This window comes from Oryctolagus cuniculus, chromosome 2, assembly GCF_964237555.1.
Source record: "Oryctolagus cuniculus chromosome 2, mOryCun1.1, whole genome shotgun sequence".
In the NCBI taxonomy this organism is placed as follows: Eukaryota; Metazoa; Chordata; class Mammalia; order Lagomorpha; family Leporidae; genus Oryctolagus; species Oryctolagus cuniculus.
Genome location: NC_091433.1, coordinates 195,200,509 through 195,218,246, shown reverse-complemented (window position 1 = coordinate 195,218,246; position 17,738 = coordinate 195,200,509). Strand labels below are relative to the sequence as shown.

The window sequence follows — 17,738 nt, the reverse complement described above, 5'->3', positions numbered from 1 at the left end:
CTCAGTTCCTGAAACAATGCAAAAGGTGGGAAGATTTCTATGCTGAGGGAAACAAGCTGAACCTAAAAAACACTTTTGACACTGAGAATCACAGACAAGAATTTTCTGATGGGCAAACTCAGATGTTTATGGCTGCCATCTGATCTCAACAAAGCAAAGGGTCGGTTGAATACAGGATGATGGGGGACGTGTTCTGGCCTAGAGGAGATGACAAGGGCCAAGGAAAAATACCAGTACACAAATGTTGCCTTGCTCTTCATTTTTCAGTCCAGGAGTGGGACTGAACTGCATTCCCCTGCCACTCCTGGCCCAGCAGAAGTTCTTCACAGTGCGTGTGTATACCCACAAGCACCCAGAGAGCAGAGATGACGTCTCATTCACAAAGCCCCTGCCTGCTAACTCTGGCAGCCCACACCAACATCTGCTCATTACTGTTGACCGCAGTAATGCTGCAGGTACAAAAGTCACGAAACTTTGAGTTGGAAGCAACTAAGAAGGCGAGGAAGGTGTTATAGAAAAATTCCTATGGCCAACAGCCATTGAACTTGGCTTTTAATACTAAGACTCCAGTAGGCAAAGCTGTGTGGAAGCAGAGTATCCACACTTACATAAAACCTAAGTGTTTTACCGACAGGAGTTTTCATGAATCCTTAAATGGTTGCATCACCTCTTCTCTCTCCCAAGAAACCATCTTTGAAAGTCAAATAAGAAATTCACTTTATGTTTCTGTGTGGGAGCAAACTGTTGAAATCCTTACTTAATGTATACTAAGCTGATCTTCTGTATATTAAGATAATCGAAAATGAATCTTGATGTGAATGGAAGGGGAGAGGGAGTGGGAAAGGGGAGGGTTGTGGGTGGGAGGGACGGTATGGGGGGGAAGCCATAGTAATCCATTATTCGTACTTTGGAAACGTATATTCATTAAATAAAAGTTAAAAAAAAAAAAAGAAATCTAGAAGAAACCACTACTCACACACTTCAGTTAGCTGAGCTACCAAGGAAGGCTTAGGCAGGCCCAGGGTGGCACACTCCCTCCCTCTTTGTGTTTTCAAGTCTCCCCAGGCAAATGGAAGGCTAAATGTCATCGTCAGTAGATTCATTAGTTCTGATGCAGCTGGGCTCTAGTATCTAACAGAGAGGAAAGGTGTCAACAATTCGTGAGGCACGGTACCAGGAGTAGGGACCCAGACGCCTGTGCTTAAAATCTCCACAGGAATTAAATGCATGAAACACATACTATAATGCAAATTTCAACTGCTACAAACCCTTTTCAACACCGACTCTCACACTGCTTGAATGCTGTCCTGTTTTGAAAGACAGACAACCAGAAGCATGGAGAATGAAGCCAGAAGTGAAACGCAACGCAAGCCAAGTGTTCACAGAGCTGTGAATCTTTAAGGCTGAAAAGTGCTCTGCAGATTTCTGAAAAGGCAGACTTGAGCCCAGTGCCCCAGTTGCTGTGTTTCTTCTTCCCAGTCCCCTCTCCACCAGCATTCCCTGGCTCCCTCCAGAAATTCAACAGAGCTGGAATGAGCCCAGAGATCTGCATTTGTTATTTTTTTTCCACTGAGTCACCTCACTCACATGGTAGAACTCTCTGGAATTCTCTGTTCAGTGGAGAAGACATTCCCAGTGATGGAAGTGGGCCTTAGAAGAACTCACCACAGAGAGGTTTCCCAAAGATGCATCGGCATTCACCTTGGCAGTGAATGGCTGTACCAGGCACAGCTCACTGGGTTTTCATGCTCCATCAGCACGCAGTGTGGAGATGTTGGGGAGGGAGCATGGACTAGGAAACACTTTTCATCATAGAGGCAGAAACTGCGTAAGAGAAAGGATGTACCTGCAGAGGTTAGCACCCAGAAGACACCGGGAGCAGCTGGAATGTCAGAGGTTGGCCTGGTCTCTCTATCAAAGCATGGCTGCTGAAAAATATACACATCTAGCAAACAGACAATTAAGGCACAGTTTTCTGTCTTCACAATAAATTCTTCTGTGAAGAGTCAGATACTGAGCCTTTTCGTCTTTGAAGACCACATGCTCTTTGTCTCAATTACTCAACCATAACTTGAAGGCAGTCATAGACAACATATAAATAAATGAGGGTGGCTTTAATTCAATAAAATTAGATTTTAGTATTTATAGAAACATACCATAGACCAACTTGGCCCCTGGGTTGAAGTTTGCAGACCCCGCCTTTATGGTATTAATATCCTAAGCTTTAATGGACTTCCATTGCTATTTGTTTAGCAAAAATTTTACATTTCATAATTTTACATACATCATATACTTTTTTTTAAGTCAGAGTTACACAGAGAAAGAAGGAGAGGCGGGGGGGCGGGGGAGAGATCTCTTCCATCTGCTGGGGTTTTACTCTACTCCTTAAATGGCTGCAATGACCGGTGCTGTGACAACCTGAAGCCAGGATCCAGAGCTCCATCTAGGGTTGGGTTTCCAACAAAGGTGGCAAGTGCATTAATACTTGGGCCATTCCCAAGCCCATTAACAGGGAGCTAGATTGGAAGTGGAGCATCAAGGATTTGAACTCATAAGGAATGCCAGTGTTGCAGGTGGTGGTTTAACTCCCTGCAAACCTAACACTGGCCTCAGCCTAAACACTCCTCTTTTCTTTCTTTAGTGTCTTATCTTTACAAGTGAATTTTGATTGTCTTTTCATTCTAGTCAGAATACCAACACAAAAATTTGTTGGGTGAGGAGGTCCTTGCTGTGTGACCCAGCCAGGTACACATCTGTTCTACACCTAAACGATGCTGCAACTCCCCTTATTCTTCTGTCTGGTGACCCCCACAGTGCACCATGTGGTGACCACTAAGTCTATTCCTTGCTGAGCATGAGTCACTCTGCTGGGTACTAAGTCCACTTCCAATGGGAGTCACCACTCAAGTGTGACAAGAACTCTTCCTTGAGCTTGGCCATGTGGAATTGATGGAGTGATCTCAGTGAGGTGAAGGCGACCCCTCTCCCTGTCTTTGTTTTACCAACTGACTTCAGGGTGTTAATAGTGTCTGGTATTTGGGGTTTTACCCATAGAGCTATTCCTTTCTCTAAAGAACCCAAACTTGGACAAACATATTTTGGAACCACAACACAATGAGACACTTCAGTAGCTTCTTCTTTCCCAATTAACCTCTTGCACATGAGGGTCAACTTTCATGCTCTTTGTTGCCCCAGGGAAGGGTTGTCATCTACGAGTCTCCCCAGCTCCTCTGCCAACAGCACATTGTGCCCACACCCATGAGCACAGGCCCCAAGATCCAGCCTTGCAAACCTTTTATCCTCCCTGTAAGGAGCAAATCCCTTGGCTAAGGTGTGGCCCCTGCATCTCAGCCAGCTCACTTTTTGCCTTTTGGGGACTAGTTCCCTTCTTAGGACCTCAGTGATGACCCCTAAATTAAAAATTTTGACATGATTTGTTCTCTGGACTCTGAATTAAGAGAATGCAAACTGCACAGCAACTGCAATCTAAGTACCTGAGACCTGAAACTCTTGGGGATCCCTGATGCCTTCCTTGTCTTCTTCATGTTGCCAACGATGAATGGAACCACGGTGCCAGAAAACAAAGGATCAGCCATGTGCTCCATCCATTCCACTCACTTTCCACATTCAGTCAAGTGCAGCATCCCATACATTTACCTCTTAAATAGTCTTCAAATAAAAATGCTTACTTTACAGGTAAAAAAGAAGAAAATTTAAGTATTGCTATGTCTTTCATTATAAACACATACATAGTCATTATTCAATAGTAGCAAGTACATAAAAAAGCCTAAATGATCTCAGTTTCCCTTAAGACACTCATACTCTGAGAATTAACTCTCTTTGGTGCATTGTTTTTGTAAAATTCATTGGAATGTAAAAATGTATTCCCATTTATTTATATATAAATTACATCCAGCAGCCATTTCAACTATGATTCCATTATGAACTAGAATCTTCAAAAATATATTTCAGATTGAATGCAGTGCTCCCAACAGATGTGATAGTAATAGCATCAGAATGACACACGAAAAATGAAATCCCATGACCAAGATTGTCCTTTTAGAATAATTTGAATTGTGACTTGGATGGATGAGTAATTTTCATCAAGTCTTCCTTTTAGTCCTGGGATTTAAGTGTTACAAACCAAATGGACTCTCTGTGTTGAACTAGGAAGTGCTAAGACGCTCAAGATCTCATCTACAGAGACTGTAGCAAACAAGACTCGAAGGGCTCCATGCACTGAAACTAGAGGATAAGCACAGACTTGGTCTCCACGTGGGATGGGCTCTGGTCAGAATTTTGGTCTCCAGAGAAGTAAAGGTCTCCGAGCAGCCATGTCTGCTTCATCCATCCCTGGATTCATTTTTCAAATCACCATGGCTCTGCTTACAGCTTCTCAGTGGCTTCCTGGACCCTGGAATGAAGACCTGGCTCCTTAGACCTTAGGGAGGCAGACAAAGAAGTCACTCTCCCCATCCCCTTGCCAGGCTCACTCTCACCTGGGCTCCACTCAAACAAAGAATGGAGGGCTCCTCCCTCTTCTGAGCACCCTTGGTCCTTTCTCAGCCCAAGTGGCCTTTCTCGATCTCCTTACCCAGGAACTTCTTTCTCATTCTTCAGGTTTAAGTTCTTTGCGAAGTTGAGAAAAATAGATTACAGAGCTCTATATAGTTCATTATTTTTTATTGCTGTTAAAAAGACTTCTACATAAAGGGGAAAATCTGTAAATATATACCAAAAAGTTGGTTGACATTTTTCAAGTGGACTTTCTAGGTTATTGTTTATATTTCCTCCAGGGAGTGATGCGGCTCATGTGATATAATTTTAAGGCATTTTAATCATGTGAACAATTCCTTCTCGATTTCTCCCACTTTCAGTCCTGATGTTGTGCATTTTCCCAAAATACCTCACAGAACTCTGCGATCTCTCTTAGCAACTGTCCTTGTACTGTGAGGGGCTGTCCATGTTCTGTCCTTCTGAAAGGACCACACACTGGCTTGGAGCTTGCAACTCACCCTGCCAGCGTCCCAGCACCTAGCATAGGGCCTGGCACAAGGCTCAGGAAATGATGAAGGAGGGATCCACATTTATGACTGAAGACTACCAAGAAACAAGACGGCCATTTCTTTCCTTCTCTTCACCTGCATGGGTGGGCAGAGGGAAGTGTCCCTGGGCCAGGCTCAGCCCTCTTCCACCCAGACAAGAAATCATCAGCCCACCATCTCTAGCATGAACACGCTGGCACACTCAGCATGAAAGCTGTCTAGGAAAATTTAAGTAATAGAGGAGTGTGGATAGATCTTATGAATATTCATGAACCAAGGGTCTTAGCAGCCAAGCTAAGCAGAGAATTACAGCAATTATCTGAATGATTTACACACACACAAAGCCAGCCCTCAGCAAAATTGTGGAGGAGGCTGAAAGTCGGCTGTCCCTCTGTCTGGCACCGCCCTGCGTCCTTTGAGTGTGCCCTGCAGGGGCTCCTGCTCCCTGCCAGCTGGAGGAGTCTCACCACCAGCTCCTCCAAGCCAGTGCCTCCCACTGCGCCCTAGTGACAGGTCTCCTGGGACTCACACTTCTTTCTGACCTGCCTCTACTCCGCCAGAGCTGAACTGGCCAGTAAGTCTAACAGACGAATTCACAGATCCCATTTTTCCATTTCAATACCTGTTGTCAATAGTTAGTCTTATTTAAAGGTTTTTTTTTTAAGATTTTGTTTATTTATTTGAGAGGTAGAGTTACAGTCACAGAGAGGGAGAGACAGAAAGGTCTTCCATCCACTGGTTTACTTCCCAAATGGCTGCAGTAGCTGGAGCTGGGCAGATCTAAAGCCAGGAGCCAGGAGCTTCTTCCAGGTCTCCCATGCAAGAGCAGTGGCCCAAGCACTTGGGCCATCCTCCACTGCTCTCCCAGGCCCTAGCAGAGAGCTGGATCGGAAGTGGAGCAGCCGGGACTAGAACTGGCATGCATATGGGATGCTGGCACCCCAGCCAGAGGCTTAGCCTACTGCATCACAGCGCGGAAACCTTTAGAGGGCTTTTGTAATAAGATTCCTTAGCAGGATTTCAGGAACAGGAGTCTATAAGTGGATTTAGTAACTAGTTCAGCAGATGTTGAAGGGAGGCCAGAGCTGGATGTGCACATCAGCATCACAGAAGCTTCGGTCAAGGAGGACTTTCAGAGACCACGTGGGCCACTGTCCCCACATGAGCTGTAGGTGATGTTAGCAGAGAGTTAGTGGGCTCTTCCGTGACCGAGCCACAAACACACGATCCACTAGAAACTATGGAACCATTAGCAGAGTCTTATATTGATACAGGAGTCTCTAGAAGGTGATCACTTCCGATGTTGTGTACAGACTCTTCATCACAAAATAACTCTCGCTATCTTTACAGTCTTCAGTCTCCTCTGCTATTGAACTCCGTTTGGAAAATACTCACATCCTCCAACTCCTTCATTATTCAAGTGAAGAAAGACACCAGAAAAGCAAATATTTGCCCCAGGAGATACACTCGGGAGAGAGTTCAGACTTGAAGCTGTGCATCCTGGCTGTGCACCAAGGAGACCTCTCGTCACCCCATCCATCCTCCTCATCCTTTAATTTGTGTTTTTTATACAAGAGGTCTTAAAACCTGAGCATTAAATAGTTATTTGTGACAGAGGCTATGAATTCTACCCCAGATCCATCTTTCCTGCGTATGCAGCAAGACAACATTCATCTGGGCACACAGTCAGATGAGGAGGTCTTGAGCACTGAGATGAGAACGGAAGGAGCCTGTGACCTTGGGATCACTCTTCCAAGAGAACGTGCGTGTCCTCTCCTGAACTGGCCCCTCCTGGTGCCGCCTGGAATGTGGAACGCTTAGGAGTGCTACACAACAAGGTAAGATCCACGTGAGGGGGTGCAGAGCCACAAGAAGGAGCAGCCTTGTCCCGGAAGTCCCCGTGTGCCTGGTGCTTTCAGCAGAGTTGTGTAAGAGATGAATCCACATAAAATCGAGCTCATCTGCATGCACATGAAATACAGCAAAGAAAAACATTCGAGTCTGTTGTTCCAGAAGTTCTGAGGCCATTATTCTTGAAACTGGGGAGGCAGAATCCAGCTTTGAGCAGCAGTAGGCTGGAGTGTGTGCACATGGTAGCTTTCAGAAGGAACTCCTGGAAGCCTACAGCTATAGACTGAATCACGCCCTTCTGTCTTCAAAATTAATATGCTGAAGTTCTAATCCTGGATATTTCAGAATGTGTCATTATGAAGAAACAGGACTTCTGCGGATGTAATTTAAGGCGAGGTCACATCAAGTACAGTGGGCCCTAATCCAAATTGACTTGCATCCTTATAAAAAAAAAAGGGGATGGATTGGAACCAAGCACACAGAGAATGCCCCATGAAGGCTGCACTTACACTGCTCCAGTCAAGCAATGACCAGCAGCAGAAGAGGGGCGTGGATCACCCCCGGCCCTCTCACCTTCAGAGGGGGCATGGCTCTGTTACTCCTTGATCTGTGGAATCTGGCCTCCAGAAGTGTGAGACAATTCATTTCTATTATTTGTTTTCAGCTGCCCAGTTTGAAGTATTTTGTTCTAAGCAGTCCTAGATCTCTAATATGATTACCAAGCTTTTTGAGGAAAAAATATATCAACGACACCACAATCCCAACTTTAAAAACCCTAATGCCACATCCACACTGCCCAGGGACTCTAGCTGGTGGGGAATTGAGAAGTCCCTGGGTAGGGACTCCCCTCCATTGAAAGGAAAATAGAAAATGAGGACACTCCCTAAGGTCAGAGCTGGGGCAACCGAGGGTGGAAGAAACTTCAGCTCTTCCGGAGAAGTCCAGGCCCTCACAGGTGTTCTCCTTGGGCTCACTCTAGGCCAGGAGAGGTATTGCAGTCTGGCTCAGCATAGCTTGATGCTGCTATGGAAAATGATAGCTGTGTGTGGGTCTCAACATTTTCCCATCTCAAAGATATTTTATACTGTAGCTGTCCTCATCTACCAGGTACACTGGTGTGAACTGTACACCTCTTGTAGTTTAGTGTGTAGCTGGGTGGGCTGTGAGAAGCCACATTTGAACCAGAGGTTGAGAACTGAATAAAGTGATTGATTGGCTGGGCTTTAAGGGAGACAGTGAGACTATTCTATGCAGAAGAAGGATAAGTGTAGATATTTGGGTGGCTGAGAGATAGACTGGAGTAGACATTCCACATGTCTCCAAATATCTATCCAAGTTAAATGGCAGAATCCACTAGACATGGGACCAGGAGTTGTGGTCAGCAGCTAAGTGGACTCTTCGGAAGCTTGCACCACATATCAGTGACTTGTTCAAATCCTGATCCTGTGCTTCCTATCCCCACTCCCTGCTAACGCATGCCTGGGAGGCAGCAGATGATGGTTCAGGTTCATGGATACCTGCCACCCGTATCAGAGACCTGGATGGAGTTCTTGGTTCCTGGCTTTTGCTTGGCCCTGAGATGGCTATTGCAGGCTTCTGAAGAAAGAACCAGTAGATGAAAGATATATCTCTCTCCCTCTCTCCCTTTCTTTTTTTTTAAGATTTGCTTATTTATTTTAAAGTCAGAGTTAAGCCGGTGCTGCGGCTCAATAGGCTAATCCTCCACCTTGCGGTGCCGGCACACGGGGTTCTAGTCCCGGTCGGGGTGCCGGATTCTGTCCCAGTTGCCCCTCTTCCAGGCCAGCTCTCTGCTGTGGCCAGGGAGTGCAGTGGAGGATGGCCCAAGTGCTTGGGCCCTGCACCCCATGGGAGACCAGGAGAAGCACCTGGCTCCTGGCTTTGGATCAGCACAGTGCTGCGGCGGCCATTGGAGGGTGAACCAACAGCAAAAGGAAGACCTTTCTCTCTGTCTCACTCTCTCACTGTCCACTCTGCCTGTCAAAAAAGAAAAAAAAATTAAAAAAGAAAGTCAGAGTTACACAGAGAGAAGGAGAGGCAGAGAGAGACAGACAGACAGACAGACAGAGAGAGAGATCTTCTATCCGCTGGTTCACTCCCCAATTGGCCACAACAGCCAGAGCTGTGCTGATCTGAAGCCAAGAGCCAGGAGCTTCTTCTAGGTCTCTCACATGGGTACAGGGTCCCAAGGACTTGGGCCATCTTTTACTGCTTTCCCCGGCCATAGCAGAGAGCTGGATTGGGAGTGGAGCAACCAGGAATTGAACCAGCACCCATACGGGATGCCAGCACTGCAGGTGGCAGCTTCGCCTGTTATGCCACAGTGACGGCCCCCCTCTCTCCCTTTCAAATACAAAGAAAATAAATACACAACTTAAAAAGGATATCGTCAATGGGGCAATTGCAACAAAAACACATGCAACATGCAAGCCATTCCCTCCTTTTGTATTTTACCACCCATCCATGTCCCTGTGGGAATGCAGAAGTGCCGGAGCAGCAGTCTTGGTCGTGAAGTAGAAACCGAATGTTGAGGCTGCAGATCAGCTCAAAACAAAAGGGAGTGCATACTGGAAGGTCCTATTCCAAAGTAAAGGACAAGTTCACGCTACTCAGAGGGTTGAAAACGTTGTCCTGGGCGGCTGGAAGAGTCAGAATGTAGGATTGGGCTCAGCTCTTTTTCTCAATTGGTTATCTTTCTACTAAATGAAGCAACTGCCTCAATTTAAAAAAGAAACACACATACACATGCTGACAATAAATTCAAATGAGGATGCTAACCCTGAAGAACAGTGGTCTTTGAGCGAAATGGTAGGGAGCCATCTGACTGAGTAATGGTGTTTGCTTTTTATTTTTAACAAATATGGAATATATACACAACAAGAGGATAAACAGGAGTTGTCCCATTAGGAAAATGAGAGTAAAATACTTGTAGCTGGCAAAGGATAAATAGAGGGGATAAACCTAAGGAGCACACAAGTTCTATAAACACAAAAATAGTAATGCCCTGCTGTTTATATTGGCAGACCAATCAGAAATCACTCCAGTGTCACAAATGTCATATAACAATTATGTAATTTGGGATTCATAGGTAAATACAACAAGACATAGCCCTTTAAAATACCATTATAAATATTGACTTATAACAAGAGGGACCATACATTTTATAGATTTAAATGAAGAAGCTGAAAAAACAGTATATTCTAAGTATGGAACCTAGTGCTTTGAAACATTATGGAGTTAGAGGCTAAAAGGAGAATTCTTCAGGCATATTTTATGTCTTTTGTTCATACTCTGGTAAGAAGTTTTTATTTACAATTGTCTGTGTTTGTCTACATTTCCTGCAACAGTACATAATAAATTCATAGTCAGAAAAACACTTTTAAACTCATCAAGATTTCCATATTCCAGGCAAGGGGACGCTCACCTTGGCATCTGAGCTCTCAGGAGAAGTTCCTCCATGTTGCTGTTCTGGTCCCTGGTGATTCTGTGTCACCTGACCCTCACCCATTCTGAGTCATCCATTCGCTGCTCACTGGCCAATGTGTCTCCGTCCCTTCCTGCACCCACCAAGCCCCTTAAAGACTAAGGGTGCCAGGGAGGAAGAGGCAGACATGTGATAGAAGGCAAGTGCCCAGAGTCAAGTTAGTGGTGGCAGAGAGCACAGCCAGGACCCATGGCTATGAGCCAACTGGTTGTAGCTGGTTCTCCATGCAGTAAATCCAGACACAGAGTTGACAGAATAATTTTATTCATCTTGAATATTATGGGTGTGCTGCTGCTGCTGCTACCAATGATGACGATGGGTCTTGTGCTTTGGCTTTTATTTTTCATTTCAACTTTCTAATACTTTACATTGATTGTAATTTTATTGTTGTGTCCTTCATGATGCAAAAGGAAGGAGAGCTTTGTCCTGAGGATGCTGGAGAGGAAAACTCGGCGGGGGGGAAGGAGGGGCCTGGAACAGCATGGCCTTCTCCCAGGATCACCTAATGAGAAAGGAATTGTTGATGGTGACTCCTGCATGCTCAGAGAAATCCATCCAGAATCAAAGCTCATTGGCAACCAGGAGGGTCCTTCTATCCCTGGCTCTTCCAATCTCACCTTTATAAAGTGCTCTCTGCACTGCTGTACCAGGGGGAGGGGAGTCCAGACATGCATCAGGATCAGATTACTGTTTGCAGTCCTCCACTCCCACCTTCTGGAAAAGCAACAGGAATGCTGATATTTGGGGCGGCACAAGGACATTCTCCCGATTGTTTTCCTGGAGCACCAATGCAGGATACCCCTCCAGTGTACTTGTCAAAGGGGATATCATCTTTTCTTATTTTTTTAAAAAAAGTTTGTTTGAAAGACAAAGAGATAGAGATAGAGATATAGTGATAGAGAGATAGAGATATAGAGAGATAGAGATAGATAGGGGAAAGAGGGAGAGAGAGAGGGAGAGGGGGAGAGAGAGAGAGAGAGAGAGAGAGAGAGAGAGAGATTTTCCAATTGTTTGTTCAGTTCCCAGGTGTCTGCAACAGCCAGGGCTGGGTCAGGCTGAAGCCAGGAGCCAGAGCTTCTTCTGTGTCTCCCAAGTGTGTGCAGGGGCCCAAGCATTTGCACCATCTTCCACTGTTTTCCCAGGCATATCAGCTGGAAGCTGGATTGGAAGTGGTGTAGCTGGGACTTGAACCAGCACTCATATGGGATGCCAATGTTGCAGACAGCAGGTTAACCCACTATGCCACCATGCTGACCCCAAATCTTGGTTTTATAGAAATAGGAGAAACTACCACCCTCAACATCCCCTCCTCCTGTTTCCTTTTCAATGCTTCTCTCACTGTGGAATGGCTCAGCTAAAATGGGAGCAGGGTTATGTTGTCAAATTAAGTGAGAAAGCTTTGTAAATTTGATTTTTATGAAGAAAAGGGAGAATTCTATGACTTTGGTGAGAAGACTCCCTGGGCCCCAAAACTGGCGTAATTCTCTTCTTTTGTTGTGGGATGAGATGTGGGTTTGCATGATTTGTTTCAGAGTTTCGAAGCACCCTACTTCTTCCTTTTATTACCTGCTCTTATCAACTGAGAAGTGTGGTCAGGCTTTCTATGTTTTTCTCCCATGCTGACCCTTTAGCTAAAACAGGGATAGAAACTGTTGGTCAAAGGGTAGGTGCTTCAGAGGACACACACAGCTGAACACTAGAAGCTCTGAACCACAGAAATGCAAAGGAAATTGTACTCACAAAGGGTTCCTTATAGCTGATTCCCCCCAGTGGGGGAGGGGGTAAGCCAAGGAGTCCAAGGTCAGGAGATCAATCAGCCCATGAGCCACTTACGTCTGCGCTGCAGCAGAGCTCTGTTCCCAGCAGAAAGCTGCACCCTGTCATGGCTGTCCCGTAAACGTCAGCCCCCAGCCACAAATGGAACCGGCAGAGAAAACGTGGACAGCTCCAGCTCTAACCAGCAACTGCACAGCAATTGTAAAATCACCGCCATCCTCCTCGCACTCCCTCACGAGTGTGAGATGCCTCCATATGGATGGTGGGCTTGCGCACATTTCTTCATTCCTATTGCAACACTGCTTGTCACATGAGCCCTCTAAAGAGACAGGTTTTATGTGCTGTCATTTCATTTCAGAGGTGAAAAAGCTCGGACAAAAAATGCTACTCAAGTGCTCCGTGTCAGATTCAGGACTCCAGACAAAGACTGAAAAATACCGTCCAAAACCCGTGTTTTAGAAACAAGAGAAAGGGGACGTTTTCTTTGTGTGTAGAATAGGGATGTTTCTCTTCTGCACAGTTGTAACACATAGGCAGGTGGATACTGCTAACACTGGAGGGAAGGGCGAATCAGAGTCGGAAAGCGTCATCTCCAGCTACATGGAAATTGTCTCGGGCAGTCATCGACGGGGACTGCAGATCTCACTTATGTGGTCCAGTACTGGCTGAAGCTTCACTATGTGGTGCACAGCTGAAATCAGAGTCCTTCCAAGATTCACGCAGGAACAAACACCCAGATGGGGCTTTGACAAACAGTTGCTAATAGAAGGGCCTATCATAAATTGCGTTCCTGAAGTTGGCTTTGAAGCTGGTTTGGAGTAAAGATCTGGTAGGCATTCACACTCTGAAAAGCGAGGTTGGGGGAGGGACTGTGGGCTAGCCCCACTGAGAGTAGACAGCCTCGTGATCACTCTGGGGAGGAACACTGCTCTGGGCAATGCTCACTGTCGTACTGAAATGGCTGCACCTTGACCCTGACCCTGTTCATCTGGTTGCAGTTTGCCCCAGGAGGACATGACCCCAGGGGAGATGGACTTTAAGGGGCAGAGAGCTGGAAGCCTAGTGCTAACTCATGTGCTGAATGGTCAGTCCTTCCAGAAGGGTCAGCCTGGCCAGTGCCTTTACGAGTGTAGCTGGATTCATCCCAAAGAGTGGGGTTGGGCAGAGACCACATTCAAGTTCATACAGAGAGGGCACAGGAACAGGAAACCAAGGCTGTCCCCAAGCTTGGGCACTAGAGCTGTAAGACAGGAGCCTTGCATGGGTACTCAGGGTTTATTCTCAACACAAAGAAACGATGCAAATGAGCCTCATTTCTAAGCTCAGCTCTCTGTAGACCTGGTGACATGCTGGAAGTGGCTACTATCACAGGTGCTTAACCTCATAAAGAAACCAACAGCATCAGCTAAATGCAATCTGCTCTTTTCTCAAGACTGGTGGGGAAGAACCATTATCAGATTCCTCTTTTTAGTCTATAGCCAGCCGGTCTTCTACACACATTTTTTTTTTAACAGGCAGAGTGGACAGTGAGAGAGAGAGAGGCAGAGAGAAAGGTCTTCCTTCGCCACTGGTTCACCCTCCAATGGCCGCTGCGGCCGGCGTACTGTGGCCGGAGCACTGTGCTGATCCGATGGCAGGAGCCAGGAGCCAGGTGCTTCTCCTGGTCTCCCATGGGGTGCAGGGCCCAAGCACCTGGGCCATCCTCCACTGCACTCCCTGGCCATAGCAGAGAGCTGGCCTGGAAGAGGGGCAACCGGGACAGAATCCGGCGCCCCGACCGGGACTAGAACCCGGGGTGCCGGCGCCGCTAGGCGGAGGATTAGCCTAGTGAGCCGCGGAGCCGGCTTACACACATTCTTAATCTTTTCTTCTCTTTCAAGGAATTAACAAACTATGACTTTTCTACTACATGAAAGAGAATCACACTGCGACCTGTGGGCACACTTGCAAGTAGCTCGTTCCACAGACTGTCACAAGAAGAATGTGTAATGCTCTCCAAGTTCCTGTGAGAGGCTTCTACCCAGCATTGCATCGTTTTCTCGTTGAATGCCAATTGTAAAGAACGCAGGAGAATTCACAGTGAAACACACACACGGGAAGGGCATCAGGCTGGGGTTCACCTCAGCTAAATTGGACCTCCTCTCAATCGACACTCTTCAGTACCCAAAGAAATTGCATGTGGGTTTGCAACGTCCTCCATGCCCTTCGGGAAACCATCCAGCTCAGGGACCAAATTCCACACCCACTCTTCTGTCCGATTAAGGAAGAGAGCATGGAGGTGGTTTAGATTTTGTGAGCATTCAGCCCCTAGCAAGAAACTGCCTAGAGAGGCACACGCATGACAGCTGAAATCAATGTGAGAGGAGCTGCCAGGTTCCATGCAAAGGATAAATGGTCAAGGGAAAAGCTTTTGAGGAATCTCTACGTTCCTTTGGTCCTCAAATTTCTACTCCGCTAATATTTTAAAAACCAAATCTAGGTCTGTTCTACACAAAATGTCACCCTTGAAATCGTTTAAACAACGTTTAACAACGTTAAACAATCTTGCAGAGAGGAAACCCACGACCACTGAATGGCAACTCAACAGATGACCTTCAGAATGTGCCCATTCACTTGGTAGGCGTCCTTTCTCTTATTTTCTGTTGATCAAACAGGCTTTTTTTAAGTAGAAATGTTCCACTGAGAATGTATATGCTAAAGCTCTGACACAAACACACTGCTCATTTATATGAGCAAACAGAAAGGGCCTTCTGTGTGCTGAGGGCTTTAATCATCACCAAGACGAGGACCTGCTTTGGAGATCCAAGAGCTTTGAATTTTCTGTGCCGAAGCAAAGGAAATGAAGAGTCGCTGGCCTCACGTGATCTTAGTTGATCCTGACACCTGCTGATTCGTACCAGTGGGCTTAGATCACGGGGTACATTTCAGGCCACGTTTTCCATGTCTCACAAATGCCGTCCCCGCGGAGGCTTTTCACAGTTCTTCCCTCTTTGCAGGGCTCTTCCTGGGCGTTCAGAGCACACATCACATGTGGTTGCCATGACGAGCAGAGGAGGCATTGTGAAGGCTGATAAGAGAGAGCTCAGACCTGAGCTTCTACTTCAACCTTGGTGGTTTATTTTTCCACTTGATTTCTTAGTGTTTTATGACCTACTTCATTTGCCCATGAACTCTAAATGGTTTGCAGATGGATCTGGACTTCATCACATATCTAGACAACGAAGGTTCTCCTTGGCTCTCTCCTCATATTCAACAACAAGAGATGAAATAAGTACCAATACGAAAGGATATGTAGGCCAATTTAGGAATGAAAAATTATTTGATGAAAAAAGAACAGAATATTTTGCATGATTGGCCTCAGAGAGTTTCAAAAATATTTAATAATAGAGAAACAAATATGAAATCCACAAATATTAAAGAAGATCTGATTCCAGACTTAAATAGGTGATTCAAAATTATTCTCTCAATTCTGATTACAAATACAATGATGGCTTGACCATGCTAGCTGTCAGTTTTTAATAAAATTAAGCAGCAAATACACAGCAGGATTGGCACCATCACATCTGCATTTCCAACAGGAAGACCGCAGTTCAGAGTCATCAAAATGATTCTTGAGAACATGTCGCAGCTCTCTGGACTCTGAGCTTGGCACTATTCACAGCATTGCATACTGCCTTTGCAGTATTTTTCTTCATAGAGTAATTATTTCCATTTGAAAGGAGTGGTTTTTTTTCTTCTTTTCTTTTCATTTTTTTTGTTTGTTTGTTTTTGTCAGTTGGAATGACATGAGCAAGATTTGCCAATGCAAAGCATCCCTGAGGATAATTCTGCAGTGCTGAGCTGTGATAACTCACTGTACCCAAGCTCCTCCAAGTACAGGCAGAAAGGACCCTTAGCCTTGCACATTTCACTCTAAGTGAGAAGTGGTTCTTACATTTGATGCATATTAGAAACACATGCTAGGGGCTGAGAATGATGACTCCTTGGTCTAAACTTCTTCCTTCAGATGTAATTGCTATAGAGAGTAACTCAGGCATCAAGCCTCGTTAAAAGTTCCCAGGTAATTCTAATATAAAGCAAAGTTATAGAACTATAGTTCTCAAACTTTCAAGGCAGAATAACTTCTATAATAGGTGTCTATAAACCAGGAAATGCCTTAGGGCATTTAACAGTTTAATAAACTATAGTCCCAGGGCACATCCTTGTGATACAGGTTTGGTCATCCTAGTAGGACGTGAGGACCTTGTTGTGGTTAGTCAACAGCTGCAAATTTGGAAACTATTTATGTTTGACTTCTAAAATATGGGCAGACTTTGGAAATCCATTTACCCTTCTTTTATCTACCAGGACCTAATTCTCAATGTCGACACGACATTTTAGTGTTCTCATAGCTAGAGAGCATACCACGTTCCTACTTACCTGTATGATGAGAACACCTGGATCGGCAGCGTCTATGAGGCCATCATGCTGGATTTCATACAACACTGGAGATCTGAAATGGAAAAAAAATATTACACAGAAAATCTGCATCACTGCTCAGAAATTGCTTTTTCCCCAAAAGATTTGTTGGTATTTTTTGCACTCAGTTGTCTCCCTACTTTTTGGGTTATCTTGGTATAAGCTCTAGAGGTTGGGGAAAGATGCAAACATTTTTGCAAAACTCATTATATATATATCTATATATATATATCTTCAGTTATAAAAATGAGTGTCTGGATTGTTAATAAGACATCAACTACATTAACTGAAACTTGTATCAATTTGGAAAATGAGAAGTACCTCTCATTAGTCTCTAGTTTCAGTGCATTTAAAAATTTTTATATTCATTTTGGAACCATCTATCTCCATGCCTTTCTATTCAATGCTCCTCCCTTAGGTCTTTCCAGGGCTGAATTGACTTTCTCGCCTCGTCAAATCAAAACCTATTCTAAAGAAAAGACCTAAAGCTCGTTGGTTCCTCTGTGAAAGATACTGACAGCAGCATAAAAAGCTATCTCTCATAGTGAAGTTCCCATTTATATCTGACCTACAAAAATGTGCAAGTGAGTTTAACCTAAATTGCATATTTAGTATGTACCAGCATGTACCAGGTGGAAAACAGAGAGAAAAGAGCAAGAAAAGGCCCTATTTTCACAGTGTGTAGTTCTTCTGGAGGTAAATATTAAGCCAATACATGCCATACAGTGTGATTTAGATTTTGCTATGATGGCGATTCCAAGGAGTGGTCAAGTCAAATTTCAACAGGTCAGCAAAGGCCTCCAAAGAAGATTAGATGTGGATTCATCTATAGAAAATTTATGAACATTTATCAGTGAAAAGACGATAAAGTACACTTGGTGATATTATGCATGAAAATGCAAAAGCAAACTCACCAAACATTTGAAAATCACTCATATTGATGAGCCCACATGGAACAAGGCAAATCCAAGAGGATTTTGCATCAACAAAGTTTGCAAGAGGCATCAAGAAAGGCTTTGGGTGCCATAAGGAGGATTTTAGATCTTTCCTGTGTTCATTTTAGAGTCAATAGTATGACAGCACCAGATTTGTGCTTTAGAGATGGG

The 17,738-nt window shown here is 44.9% G+C and overlaps 1 long non-coding RNA gene across 1 annotated transcript in view; it reads right to left on the bottom strand.

Annotated features, from left to right (window-relative positions):
• Positions 1-10,673: 10,673 nt before the first annotated feature.
• Positions 10,674-17,738, bottom strand: part of LOC127487520 (uncharacterized) — a 37,648-nt gene continuing 30,583 nt past the window's right edge. Inside the window, exons 2-3 of the long non-coding RNA XR_007914391.2 lie at positions 16,594-16,666; positions 10,674-10,900 (exon numbers count right to left, since the gene is read on the bottom strand). This is a non-coding gene — a long non-coding RNA (uncharacterized lncRNA). The remainder of the gene's footprint in view (positions 10,901-16,593; positions 16,667-17,738) is intronic.